Source organism: Heptranchias perlo, chromosome 14 (genome assembly GCF_035084215.1).
Source record: "Heptranchias perlo isolate sHepPer1 chromosome 14, sHepPer1.hap1, whole genome shotgun sequence".
Lineage (NCBI taxonomy): Eukaryota > Metazoa > Chordata > Chondrichthyes > Hexanchiformes > Hexanchidae > Heptranchias > Heptranchias perlo.
The window spans coordinates 7,690,646-7,705,705 of NC_090338.1; the positions used below are offsets into that span (position 1 = coordinate 7,690,646).

Sequence of the window (15,060 nt, forward strand, 5' to 3'; positions counted from 1 at the left end):
AACCCAAATTGTCCAGTTTACAGATTTTCTTTGTACTCTGACCTTGAACTGTTCTCACCACAAGCGCTCTGAAACATTGGTGCGGCGGTTAATCCGTGCCTGTCTTTAATTAGTGTTTAACCCTTTAATGGACCTACTTATTTTATATCGGCGAAAAAACAAATGGACCTGGAACAGCTGGGTCGACCTCTTTAAGGGAGAACTCTCGGGGCATCCACGCAGATCTTATTCTGCACGTTCACTGTGCATTTTACCCACCACGGTCTTGTATTTGCATTCCATGCGTTGCAAGGTTGTGTTGCTGACTGTTAAACGGGAGAGAATTGGTTTGGCGGACCTATCGTACAGAGAGTACTTGTTCCTGTCTGCAGCCTCTCCTCTCGAAGATACCACGTCCATTCTGTAAGCTTCATGTGTTGTGTCTGCATTGGCGAGTAAAGACATAACAAATAGGCCGTGTTATGTTTTCCAGGTTAAACAACAAAACACTGATTGTCATTATCCTCCTTTCCCGAGAAATACAGACAGCAGGTACTAAACCTTTCCTCAACTCATACTGACATTTCCATGGATTTAGCTCATGTCTCAGTTTTTGGTTTCGCTTTATATTATTATTATTGCTGTTATTTGATTAAAAAAAAGGTCTCTTACACTTTGTATTTCTCTCTCTCTGTCTCTCTCTCATACCCAGTCTCACGCTGAGGTTCTTATGTCCATTCACAGCTCACGGGACCCGGAGGAGACGGGAGTCCGGAGAGATGGCCAGATGGGGTCAGGCAAAGTGCGGCCAGCGGTCACCACACCAACCGGTGAATACTGAGGGGAGGGAGGGGTGACTAAGGGAAGACAGCCTGTATTAAAATCCCACGCACTAATGGGCGTCCGTTATTATAAATACATACATCTTAATGCAAATATTTGACACACCTTAACGTGACTACTTGTTAAAGCGGGTTTAATTATTGTTTCAGCGACCCGTGGGTCTAACGCATGACATATAGAGGATTCCATAAATATAGCGACATTTACTTTGCCATTTATTCTTCTGGGTTTTACAATGATTTTACATTTTATTTCAAGAGTCCGGTTTATTGTCGCTCACATCAGCGGCTAAATGAGAGTGTGGGAGGAGCGAGTTCGTTTCATTATTGGCCTATGTCAGTAATTATTATTATTTATATAATATTGTTGATGTATTTTCTGTCACCTGCACATTATTCTGTTTTCAGTCGGTACAAGTTAACCACTTCGTTATTTACGTATTTCTTGCCCGGTCCTTTGTCCCCGAGAACAGGGACATTTTTTTTTACACGAGATAAAGTTGCAAGATTTTATTCTGCGGATCGACCATGAAACTCGGTCTGATTTTACTGGCGATACGTTGATTCGCCCCCTGAGAACTGCTCGTTTCGTGTGCGGATTTCTCAGTGTTTTCACAAATCCTCAAGCAGAGCATTGCTGAGACTTTGTCTCTACTGCCCTGCTACAGAGAAGGAGGGAACTGAATATGACACAGAGCGGAGCCCATAAAAAAACATTTAACACCCATTAGTTAAATTATTACTTATTTAAAGCGATATTGTCTTTTTTCCTGGCCCAATTGTTGTATGTGTATCAACCCGAGAGAATGTGTAACTGTATTAAAGACTCCTCTCCTGCCCGGGCCAGGTTTTAGTAAAATGACCTGCTTACAGTTGCTCCGTTTTTTGTTGTTCTTGCATGAGGGGCGGTAGAGTCCCCACAACGAGTGTTGTAAAGTCTCCCCTCTCCTGCTCGACATTGTAGATTATTAAGGATTGCAGAACGCGGACAGAAAGTGATGTGTTGCCAATCGCCATGTGCAGCAGGCGGACACAAGTCCTGCTTCACCAGCGGCACAGGAGGAGCCAAGTGCTCTCTGCCTGTCTGTCTCTCTCTCTCTGTCGCTCTCCCTCTGTATGTGTGTATCTCTCTCTGTGTCGCCCTACCCCTCCCCTTTGTCTTTCTCCCCCTCTATGTGAGTCTGTGACTCTCTGTCTCTCTCTGGATCTCTCTCACTCTCTCCGTCTCTCCCGTGGCTAGTAATTCAATCCAACAAGGGCTAGCAGCCAAAGCATTTGTCACTTCTAAACCAGCTAATTCTGCACGACCGCCCTGATTATGTTAATACAAGCAGTGTTCAATAAAATAACGAGATCATAAGTAACGAAAACAGTGGAATGAAATGAATGTGGTGAGATTTAGAGTCATGCATATATTTTACACTGGAGAAGGTTGAAAGGGGCATCTTATTGAGGGAATGCAAGATCCTTAAGGGTAGGGACAAATAAGTAACTGTTTGAGGTAGCCCCAGAAAGACAAGGGTGCACGGGATGAAGCTCAGATGAGGGAAGATGGTGAATGGGAAGATGGCATCTGACTATTTTACACAGAGGGTGGTGAATGATTACAAGGTGACTGAAACCAGAAACATCAGCAATCATAAGAAGGAATTGGACAGGCATTTTGGGACACCGTTACCTCTGGAGTCCCCCATGGATCTATCTTTGGCTCCCTCCTATTTCTCATCTACATGCTGCCCCTCAGCGACATCATCCGAAAACACAACATCAAGCTTTACATGTACGCACCCAACACTACCTCACCACCACCACCACACATGGAGAACTGTGTACAGTTTTGGTCTCCTTACCTAAGGAAGGATATTGTTGCCTTCGAGGGAGTGCAACAAAGGTTCACTAGATTGATTCCTGGGATGAGAGGGTTGTCCTATGAGGAGAGATTGAGTAGAATGGGCCTATATTCTTTGGAGTTTATATGAATGAGAGATGATCTCATTGAAACATATAAAATTCTGAAGAGGGTTGACAGGGTAGATGCTGAGAAGCTGTTTCCCCTGGCTGGAGAGTCTAGAACTAGGGGGCATAGTCTCAAGATAAGGGGTCAGACATTTAAGACTGAGATGAGGAAAAATTTCTTCATGCAGAGGGTGGTGAATCTTTGGAATTCTCTATCCCAGCAGGCTGTGAATGCTCAGTTGTTGAGTATATTTAAGACTGAGATCGACAGATTTTTGGACACTGATGGAATCAAGGGATATGGGGATTGGGTTGGAAAATGGAGTTGAGGTCGAAGATCAGCCATGATCTGATTGAATGGCGGAGCAGGCTCGAGGGGGCGTATGGCCTGCTCCTGCTCCTATTTCTTATGTTCTTATGATCTTATGTTCGTCCCCTCCACTGCCTCCGTGCTGTCAGGCTGCTTGTCCGACATCCATTCCTGGGTGAGCTGCAATTTCCTCTGATTAAACACTGGGAGGACCAAAGCTATTGTTTCCAGTCCCCGCCACAAAATATGTTCCCTCACCAGATGCCATCCCCATCCCTGGCCAATGTCTCAGGCTGAAAGAGACTGTTTGCAACCTTGGCGTCCTATTTAACCCTGAGATGAGCTTCCGACACCATATATGCTCCATCACCAAGACCACCTACTTCCACCTCTGCAATACTGCCTGACTCCACCCCCGTCTCAGCTTATCTGCTGCTGAATCCTTCATCCATGCTTTTGTTACCTCCAGACTTGACTATTCCAATGCTCTCCTTGCTGGCCTTCCATCTTTCACCCTCCATAAACTTGAGTTGATCCAAAGCTCTGCTGCTCATATTCTACCTTGCATCAAGTCCCATTCACCCATCACCCTCTGTGCTCGCTGACCTACATTGGCTCCCGGTCCACCAATGCTTTGATTTTAAAATTCTCATCCTTGCGTTCATATCCCTCCATGGCCTCGCCCCTCCCTATCTCTGTAACTTCTCCAGCCCTACAACCCTCTAAGAATTCTGCACTCCTCCAATTCTGGCCTCGTGCATCCCCCATTCCCTTTGCCCCACCATTGGCGGCCGTCTCGACCCTAAACTCTGGAATTCCCTCCCTAAACCTCTCCATCACACTCTCCTCCTTTACGACACTCCTTAACACCTACATCTTGGTTTTTGGCCACCTGCCCATATGTCTTCTTTGGCTCGGTGTCAATGTTTGTCTGATAACGCTCCTGCGAAACGCCTTGGGATGTTTTATTACGTTAAAGGTGCTATATAAATGCAAGTTGTTGTTGAACGAATTGTTGGAGTTGAATTTGTCTGTTCTTTAAGAATCTTGACTATTTGAATAATATCTCTCCTGCAGCCCTCTCTTCTCCAGAATAACCAATCCCAGCCACTTCAACATCTTATTATCGCTCAAATGCCTTAACTTTGGCTTTGTTTTCCTGCATTGCCTCCAGTGCCAGTGTATCCCTGCTGTAGTACAATGAACAGAATCATATAGCGTATTCCAAGTGTAGCTGTATCAGCGTCTTGTGCAGATTCCTTATTAACTCATGAGTTTTGCATTCTCTGCCTCTGGCTATACATCCCAAGATCTGGTTCACTCTCCTTACCAATTCTGCATTCTGCACTTTTGTTTTCAGTGTGCTAGCTACCAATTCCTGTGTTGAACTAATGGACATAGGGATTTCATTCAAAGGTACTTGCATGTTTATTATTACAGTCCCCACCACTTAAAACGTCCGCATTAAAAATGGGTAGTCATTTATATCGGCCAAAATGCGAAAATCATTATCCAATTGAATTAACACCAATTTCAGAGTTGCCAATTAAAGAGTTTTAAGTGCTCAGTTAGTTTGCACCTCGTTAAGGTGCACTGAATGTAATAAAAGAGTTGACTAAAGATTATCGACCTGAAACGTTAACTGTGTTTCTCTCTCCACAGATGCTGCCTGACCTGCTAAGTGTTTTCCAGCATTTTCTGTTTTTAGTTCCGATTTCCAGCCTCCCCAGTAGTTTGCTTTTGTAATAAAAGAGCCTTTTATTGAGAAAGACTTCACTTCCCTTAGGCTATGGCAGCTTTGATGAGTGAGATACATCATAAAGTTTGCAGTCAGTTGTGCTTAATCAATGTTTAATGCATTTCATTCACTTTACATTGAAACTATAAGACAGCTAGTTACTTTAGAGCATATTGTGGGGATATTATAGCAATAATCCAGCATTTGGAATTGTATTTACACCAGGGACAAAAATACATTTCATGCCTTTTCTTTTCAAACAACCATCTAAACAGAAACTTTTGTTATGACAGGAAGAGCAAGCTCCACAAAGTCTCAAAACTGGACAAAGAGTTAAGGCAGATTACAAACCTATTTAATGAATGATTTAAAAGAACAACTACATTGACACAGTAGCCCATCAGGTCTAAAAGTGAAGGTATTTCACACACAACAAAACCGCAGTACTTGAAATTAACTCAAAATTAACGCTACCATGTTATACTGGCTATCACGTACAGCGAGGAAATGACGATCACGCATTTTTTATTCATGGGATGTAGGCGTCGCTGGCGAGGCCAGCATTTATTGCCCATCCCTAATTGCCCTTGAGAAGGTGGTGGTGAGCCGCCTTCTTGAACCGCTGCAGTCTGTGTGGTGAAGGTTCTCCCACAGTGCTGTTAGGAAGGGAGTTCCAGGATATTGGCCCAGCGACGATGAAGGAACGGCGATATATTTCCAAGTCGGGATGGTGTGTGACTTGGAGGGGAACGTGCAGGTGGTGTTGTTCCCATGCGCCTGCTGCCCTTGTCCTTCTAGATGGTAGAGGTCGCGGGTTTGGGAGGTGCTGTCGAAGAAGCCTTGGCGAGTTGCTGCAGTACATCCTGTAGATGGTACACACTGTAGCCACTGTGCGCCGGTGGTGAAGGGAGTGAATGTTTAGGGTGGTGGATGGGGTGCTAATCAAGCAGGCTGCTTTGTCCTGGATGTCGAGCTTCTTGAGTGTTGTTGGAGCTGCACTCATCCAGGCAAGTGGAGAGTATTCCATCACACTCCTGACTTGTGCCTCGTAGATGGTGGAAAGGCTTTGGGGAGTCAGGAGGTGAGTCACTCGCCGCAGAATACCCAGCCTCTGAACTGCTCTTGTAGCCACAGTATTTATGTGGCTGGGTCAGATAAGTTTCTGGTCAATGGTGACCCCCAGGATGTTGATGGTGGGGGATTCGGCGATGGTAATGCCATTGAATGTCTTGGGGAGGTGGTTAGACTCTCTCTTGTTGCAGGTGGTCATTGTCTGGTACTCGTTTGGCGCAAATGTTACTTGCCACTTATCAGCCCAAGCCTGGATATTGCCCAGGTCTTGTTGCATGTGGGCACGGACTGCTTCATTATCTGAGGGGTTGCGAATGGAACTGAATACTGTGCAATCATCAGTGAACATCCCCGCTTCTGACGTTATGATGGAGGAAAGGTCATTGATGAAGCAGCTGAAGATGGTTGGGCCTAGTACACTGCCCTGAGGAACTCCTGCAGCAATGTCCTGGGGCTGAGATGATTAGCGTCCAACAATTACTACCATCTTCGTTTGTGCTAGGTGTGACTCCAGCCATTGGAGAGTTTTCCTCCTGATTCCCAATGACTTCAATTTTACTAGGGCTCCTTGGTGCCACACTCGGTCAAATGCTGCCTTTATGTCAAGTGCAGTCACTCTCACCTCACCTCTGGAATTCAGCTGTTTTGTGCATGTTTGGACCAAGGCTGTAATGAGGTCTGGAGCCGAGTGGTCCTAACAGAACCCAAACTGAGCATCGGTGAGCAGGTTATTGGTGAGTAAGTGCCGCTTGATCGCACTGTCGACGACACCTTCCATCACTATGCTGATGATTGAGAGTAGACTGATGGGGTGGTAATTGGCCGGATTGGATTTGTCCTGCTTTTTGTGGACAGGACATACCCGGGCAATTTTCCACATTGTCGGATAGATGCCAGTCTTGTAGCTGTACTGGAACAGCTTGGCTAGAGGCGCAGCTAGTTCTGGAGCACAAGTCTTCAGTAATACAGCCGGGATGTTGACGGGGCCCATAGCCTTTGCTGTATCCAGTGCACTCAGCTGTTTATTGATATCACGTGGATTGAATCGAATTGGCTGAAGACTGGCTTCTGTGATGGTGGGGATCTCGGGAGGAGGCTGAGATGGATCATCCACTCGGCACTTCTGGCTGAAGATGGTTGCAAATTCCTCAGCGTTGTCTTTTGCACTCACATGCCGGGCTATGCCATCATTGAGGATGGGGATGTTCACACCCGATGAATGCGCCCACTACTATTTGTGCACAAAATTATGAGGGGCACAGATAGGATGGATACTAAGGAGCTTTTTCCCTTCGTTGAGGGTTCTATAACAAGGGGACATAGATTCAAGGTAAAAGGCGGGAGGTTTAGAGGGGATTTGAGAAAGAACTTTTTCACCCAGAGGGTGGTTGGAGTCTGGAACTCACTGCCTGAAAGGGTTGTGGAGGCAGGAACCCTCACAACATTCAAGAAGCATTTGGATGAGCACTTGAAATGCCATAGCATACAAGGCTACGGACCAAATGCTGGAATATGGGATTAGAGTAGACAGGGCTTGATGGCCGGCGCGGACACGATGGGCCGAAGGGCCTCTATCCGTGCTGTATAACTCTATGACTCTCTATGACTCTATAAGCGGTGGGGACTGTAGTACTGCACAATGCTGTTTCAACCCTCTCTTTAGAACAACATTTATTTGGAGTCATATTATCTAGGATTCAGTTAATATTACTTAATTTGTGAACCCATATATTTGAAATATTACAGTGTCACCAACAGGTCATATTTAACCATAGTAATTTATTGTAATTTCACAAGGCTGCAGAACAACTTGCAAATCCGCCTACATAGACTATTGGCATATTTGAATTCAGTACACCAAACTGTGTGACACATTTGTGGGAATAAATTATACCTTTAAGCTAAATCATTAGTGCCAAGGTTTTGTGATAGTTTCGTCATCCACACACCTCTATCCAAAGAGAAATCTGTTACCAACAGTGTAGTCCCAGAGGAAGACGACGGTTAAGTAACTAACACAACAGCAACTCGTGTTTATATAGTGTCTTTAACATAGGAAAAACTCACAAGGTGCATTACAGAGGTGTAAGACAAAATGGATCCTAAACCAGAGAAGGAGATATTAGGAGGAACGATTTGGCCTGGCCAAAGAGACCGGTTTTAAGGAAGGTCTGAAAAGGAGGAGAGAGAGGTGGAAGGTTTAGGGAAGGAGTTCCAGAGTGTGGGTCATGGCTGTCTGAAAGCACGGCCACCAATGTGGGGCGAAGGGAGGAGGGCGGGAGGGAGTTGTCATGCCGGAGGAGGTAGGGAAGGCTGAGGCTGTGAAGGGATTTTAATGCGAGAGTGAGAACATTAAATTTGAGGCACTGGGGGACCAGAAAGCAAGTAAAGGTATATTTACATTGCGAAATAAGTGCCACTATATTGCAGAAGGCCATCTCACACCATTTGGGTTTGATACCCTGTTAAGTGTAACTCCTGTCTCCTGTTACCTTATACTGCTGCCTGTTCTCTCTATATGTTTGATTTTTAACTGCTGGGAGAGGAACTCTGAATGAAAGAAAGAAAGAAAGGGAAGAAAGACTTTCATTTATATAGCACATTTCATGACCTCAGGATGTCCCAAAGCGCTTTTCAGGCAATGAAGCACTTTCAAAGGGTAGTCACTGTTGTTATGTAGGAAACGCGGCAGACAATTTGTGCACAGCAAGATCCCACAAACAACAATATAGTAATGACCAGGTAATCTGTTTTTTAGTGATGTCGGTTGAGGGATAAATATTGGCAGGGTAGCTGGGAGAACTCCCCTGCTCTTCTTCAAAATATTGGCCGTGGGATCGTTTACGTCCACCTGAGCGAGCAGATGGGGCCTCGTTTTAACGTCTCACTCGAAAGATGGCACCTCTGACAGTGCGGCACTCCCTCAATACTGAGGCATATGTTTATGTAGATCCTGTTCCTGACCAAGAGAGTTATGGTTCCTGCCAGGCAGGTATTGGGTATTCCCTGACTGCAATCTGTACTGCATCTGGCAGTCTGAGGCTGTTAGCTGTAGTATAAATGCAGTATAGGTAAGCATCAGGTCCTTGTATCCCTGTAATAATTGGAAACTGGCATAGGTGGTTACTTAGGAACATGGGAATTTCTAGACGCGAAAGACCCAAGGTCCATCTAGTTCGTCTTCTACTATCCTGGTAGTCACATGATTCAATGATATTGGAGTTGTTGACTAATCATAGCAATCAATCTCTATCAATTAGTCTACAACAGACCCAGAGATGAGGTGCTGAAAACCCTCAATGGTGGAGAGCTTTGGGGAACCACAGGTCCAAAATCCCCCATTGTTCCCAAGCACGTTACATGACACGTCATGTCTCAAGTTGCTCATATACTGTATCCCAAGATGTTATTTTCTGAATGAAATCTATCTAATTTGCATTTTAATGAATCAGTGTTACTTGTGTGTCAATCTGGCCCAATTGGCACCACTGGTGCCTCTGAGACAGAAGGTGATGAGTTAGTCTGAATACATAACCCAGGCTGAAACTTCAGGGCAGTATTGATGGAGTACTGCAGTGCTGGAGATGTCATCCTTTGAATGAGACACAAAATAGCGATGCTCCATCTATTTGTTTTGATGGTTTGGGTGCATGTTAAAGATCCCACGGCAGTATTTGAAGAAGATCAAGGAATTCTCCTGGTGTCCTGACCAGCATTCCTTCCTCAACCAAATGCCACCTAAAACAACAACAACCAGCCTTTATCCAGCAGCTTTAATGTAGCAAAACGTCCCAAGGCGCTTCACAGGAGCGATTATCAGACAAAATTTGACTCCGAGCCACATAAGGAGATATTAGGACAGTTGACCAAAAGCTTGGTTAAAGAGGTAGGTTTTAAGGAGCGTCTTAAAGGAGCAGAGAGAGAGGTGGAGAGGTTTAGGGCGGGAATTCCCAGAGCTTAGGGCCCAGGCACGGCCGCCAATGGTGGGGCGGAGGTTGTGGGGGATGGACCAGAGGCCAGAATTGGAGGAAGGCAGAGATCTCGGAGGGTTGTAGGGCTGGAGGAGGTCACAGAGATAGGGAGGGGCGAGGCTATGGAGGGATAAAAAGGCAATAACTGGTCATTCATTCATCTCAAATGATTATATTTGCAATGTTGCTATTGCAATATTTGCCTGCATAATAACCATCACAGCAGTTGAATGTAATTCATTGTGTACAAGTGTTTTTCAATGTGAAAGGCACTATAGAAATGTAAGTATTCATTACTATCTAGGAGTCTAAAAGACTAATAGCATAGAATTTAACCCAAGCTATTTCTTTTTATTTGTTTCTGGGATGTGTGCAACAATGGCAAGTCCATGTTTATTGCCCATTAAGAGTCAACCATGTAGTGTGGACTGGAGTCACATGTAGACCAGACCAGATAAGGGTGGCAGGTTCCCTTCCCTGAAGGACAATCGAGAACCAGTTAGATTTTTACAAAAATCTGGCAGCGTTGGTGGTCCTTTTTTTACTGGTGCCAGCTCAGAGATTTCTTGAATTCAATTTTCACAACTTGCCGTGGTAGGATTTGAACTCCTGAAATCCTGGTTTTTAGTCCAGTACCATAGAATCATAGAGTGATACAGTACAGTAGGAGGCCATTCAACCCATCGAGCCTGTGCCAGCTCTTTGAAAGAGCTATCCCATTAGACCCACTCCCCTATTCTTTCCCCACAGCCCTGCAAAAATTTTCCCCTTCAAGTATTTATCCAATTCCCTTTTGAAAGTTATTATTGAATCTGCTTCCACCGCCCTTTCAGGCAGCGCATTCCAGATCATCACAACTCGCTGAGTAAAAACAGTTTTCCTCATGTCGCCTCTGGTTCTTTTGCCAATCACCTTAAATCTGTGTCCTCTGGTTACCGACCGTTCTGCCGCTGGAAACGGTTTCTCCTTATTTACTCTATCAAATCCCTTCATGGTTTTGAATACCTCTATCAAATCTCCCCTTAACTGTCTCTGCTCCAAGGAGATCAACCCCAGTTTCTCCGGTCTCTCCACTTAACTGAAGTCCCTCATCCCTGGTACCATTCTAGTAAATCTCTTCTGCACCATCTCTATGGCCTTGACGTCCTTCCTAAAGTGCGGTGCCCAGAATTGGAGACAATACTCCAGCTGAGGCCTAACCAGTGTTTTATAAAGGTTTAGCATAACCTCCTTGTTTTTATACTCTATGCCTCTATTTATAAAACCAAGGATCCCGTATGATTTTTTAACAGTCTTCTTAACTTGCCCTGCCACCTTCAATGACCTGTGTATATGCACCCCCAGGTCTCTCTGTTCTTGTACCCCCTTTAAAATTGTACCATTTAGTTTATATTGATTCTCCTCATTCTTCCTACCAAAATAAATCACTTCACAATTCTTTGCCTTAAATTTCATCTGCTATTACACAGCCATACCCAAAGCATAACTGTATTTTGTGCACATATAACTATTTAATGGTGATAATTTCCAGAAGGGACCAGGGAAAAAGGTAGGTTTTAAGGAGGGTCTTAAAGGAGGAGAGAGAGGTGGGGAGTGGAGGCTTAAAGAGGGAATTTCCAGGGTCTAGACAGCTGAAGGCACAGCCGCCAATGGAGGGGCGAAAGGAAAGGAGTGGGGGTTTGCATAATAATAATAGACCAATAATGTAGATTGGAACATAAATGATCAGGGGTTTAATGCTACACTGTAATAGTTATAGAACTAGACTGTACACAGGTTGAAAGTGAACGAATGGGAGCAATCTACCAGGGTCCATGGGGCCATGTCCCACTCAGCTGCATCCATACCTTTTATGCTTTCCAGGCGAAAGTATTCAATCATTTTCATGGAATCATTGGCCTGAAGGAGACACAATAATCTCACATGCAACATTCCTTGATGCATTTTGAGGTCATGCTTTTGGCAAACTTTTTTTTGGGCACATTTCCTGCATTAATTCAGGCGGTCTCCCCCTTAACCTGACAAATCTAAAGCAAAACCAGAAAAGTGCTTAAAGATAACAGGACACGACTCACTCTGTTCAACATGGAATTTATGTTTTTAAGGGGAAAAAAACCCTTTAAATCATTGCCTGATCCAACAGCGCCCCCAAACGGCGGAAATCTGCTACTACATTTTAAGGCTAAGGCTACAGCAGTGCCGCCTAGTGGACACCGTGGAGTACTGCATGTTAAAGAACTGCAACCAAAAAATGCATAGAAGTCGCAGAAACAGACCATTAACCCAACCAGTCCGCGTCTGTGTTTACCCTCCACGCAAGCAGATAGTCCTAATCACATTCACCCTCCTTGCTCCCATATCCCTTCAAACCCTTTTCCTTCATCCACCTATCCAACTAATCTCGAATGTTGACACAGTTTCTGCCTCAACCACCAACCCTGGAAGTGAATTCCGCAGCCTCACATCTCTCTGTGAAGAAGTTTCTCCCGCCCTCTGTTCTAAATCACTTGAATTTAACCTTGCATCTACGGCCCCTCGTTTTAGACCCTACAACTACTGGTAAACCATCTGTTTCTATTTACCCTGTAGTTCTTTCAAAGTGCCAACACAGGCACGGTGGGCCGAATGCCCTCCTCCTTTTTTGCTGTATGATTCTGCGATCCTTTCATAATTTTAAACATTTCTATCCTCCCCCAATGATCTGTGTTTTAATGAAAATTTTAAAAGTCTTTCTTTGTAATTATATTTCCTCAGTTGGTTGCAATCTCGCCTCTGAGTCAGAAGGTCGTGGGTTCAAGTCCCACTCCAGAGACTTGAGCACAATATCTCGGCCGACACTCCCAGTGCAGCACTGAGGGAGCGCTGCACTGTCGGAGGTGCCGTCTTTCGGATGAGACGTTAAACCGGGGCCCTGTCTGCCCTCTCAGATGGACGTAAAAGATCCCATGGCCACTATTCGAAGAAGAGCAGGGGAGTTCTCTCCTGGCCAATATTTATCTCTCAATCAACATCACTAAAACAGATGATCTGGTCGTTATCTCATTGCTGTTTGTGGGATCTTGTTCTGTGCAAACTGGCTGCCGCATTTATAACAGTTGCTACACTTAATTGGCTGTAAAGTGTTTTGGGATGCCCTGAGGTCAGGCAAAATTATTTTTTTCTACCTCCCATGCAACTTTTGACTTCACTGGGGATCTGATAATCCATTTCTTTTTTTTAAACACAGAAAACAATCGGGTCGGTGTATCATCAGGAGTTGGTGGTCATGGATGGACGCGAAGATACGGGCCCCAGTACTCTTACCCTGACCAGCCCACTGGATACAAGCTTAATGTCTACATACCTGGAACTGCACCATTGAAGTCCAGTAAACTGAACCCAGTTAGCGAATTGGACCAAAATAATGCTTTCTCTACCTTTGGGAAAAAGACAAAACTGACTTTATCTCTAGATACGGGACTGGATAGAACTTTGAGTTAAGGTTCTCAGCTCGCTGATGCTTTCGGGATGAATCCATGCCGCTGTTCCAAAAAAAAAATCATTTAAATCATTTTAGCGAGCGGTGATTGGCAAATAATTGGCAAAAAAGCCATGAGGAAAATTTTTCTTTACGCAACGAGTTGTTATGATCTGGAATGCGCTGCCTGAAAGGGCGGTGGAAGCAGATTCAATAATAACTTTCAAAAGGGAATCGGATAAATACTTGAAAAGGAAACATTTTTGCAGGGCTACGGGGAAAGAGCAGGGGAGCGGGACTGATTGGATAACTCTTTCAGAGAGCTGGCACAGGCACGATGGGCCGTGTGGCCTCCTTCTGTGCTCTATGGTTCAATGATTTATGATTCTATGAGTGTGTTCTGGAGCATGTTTCCGATTAAATCGGATTGTGTTGTTTTAACTTCTACTGTATTTTGTTAAAAGGACAATTTCCTCCACCCTCTGAATGATAGAGATCGTGTGAAAATGTATAATCTTCCAATCGCTGGCTGTTGCCAGTTCTTTTACAAGAAAAAAATCATGTCGAGGGGCTGAACATTCATCAAATGCCAAGCAAAGTCAGGTAGATAGATTTTTCCTCTTCAGAAATAATGTCCCTTCCTCTCCTTGGAGGTGATAACTCATGCTAGGGTACAGTTGCATTGGCGCTGACTGTCCTCCAGTCCCTCACCTAAGATGGCATTAGCATGCTTCCTGATCTTGCTAAGTTACTCCTCTCCTGAAGGTGTTGATGAATTGTTGGGGCACGGTCCCATGGGCACTGTTGGTCCTCCAGTAATTCACCCAAGTAGCCATTGTTCACGTGTGAACCTTTACAATGAGTGCTGGCAAGATACTCTAATGTGGGGGAGTATCACAGCCAGCCCATTTCAACCTCTGCTGGACATCTGCATACGTGTACTTCTAGCTGGAGTTGTTGGACTGTGGGCAGGAGTGAGAACTCTGGTTTATTACCCTCCTTCATCCAGGAGTTCTGTGATTGACTGTAACCCCCTGCTCACCATGCCAGCTTAGATCAGCTAACTTGAGTACAGACCAGGATCCAACCCCGCGGGCTTTTATGGACAACTACTCACTGAACAGACTCACGGAGCCTGCAAAATGGCCACTCTTCATGTATGAGCCTAGACAGTGAGTATCAGCAGACTATTCGAACTGTGGTGGCATCACATCTAGACGATGAGCATCAGCAGACTATTCAAACTGTTCTTATCTGTTCTTATCCGATGTTAATGGACAGGAACTTTCTAGCAGGGGTCGCTGGACAGCGATCAAGAGCAGGAAGGCTGGCTAATTTTTATTCCCCCGTGACTAATTGTGCTCCTATCAACATGTTGGCTGAAATCAGCTAACTCAGGTATGAAGTCTGAGGCCTTTGTGACCAGCATGGCTCAGTGTCTATTAATATCTTACTAACTGAGCCTAGACAAATGGAAAGAAGAAAGAGAAAGATCTTGCATTTCTATCGCACCTTTCATGACCTCAGGACGTCCCAAAGTGCTTTACAGCCAATCAAGCACTTTTGAAGTGTAGTCACTGTTGTAATGTAGGAAACGCGGCAGCCAATTTGTGCACAGCAAGATCCCACAAACAGCAATGAAATAATGACCAGATAATCTGTTTTTAGTGATGGTGGCTGAGGAATAAATATTGGCCCCAGGACAGGGGGGAGAACTCCTCTGATCTTCTTCGAAA

At 44.7% G+C, this 15,060-nt stretch overlaps 1 long non-coding RNA gene across 1 annotated transcript; it reads left to right on the forward strand.

Moving 5' to 3' along the window:
* The first annotated feature begins 405 nt into the window (after positions 1-405).
* On the forward strand, positions 406-13,765 carry LOC137332038 (uncharacterized). The gene is made up of 3 exons (XR_010965560.1): positions 406-531; positions 724-809; positions 13,094-13,765. It is a non-coding gene; the product is annotated as an uncharacterized lncRNA (long non-coding RNA).
* The last annotated feature ends 1,295 nt before the right edge of the window (positions 13,766-15,060 follow it).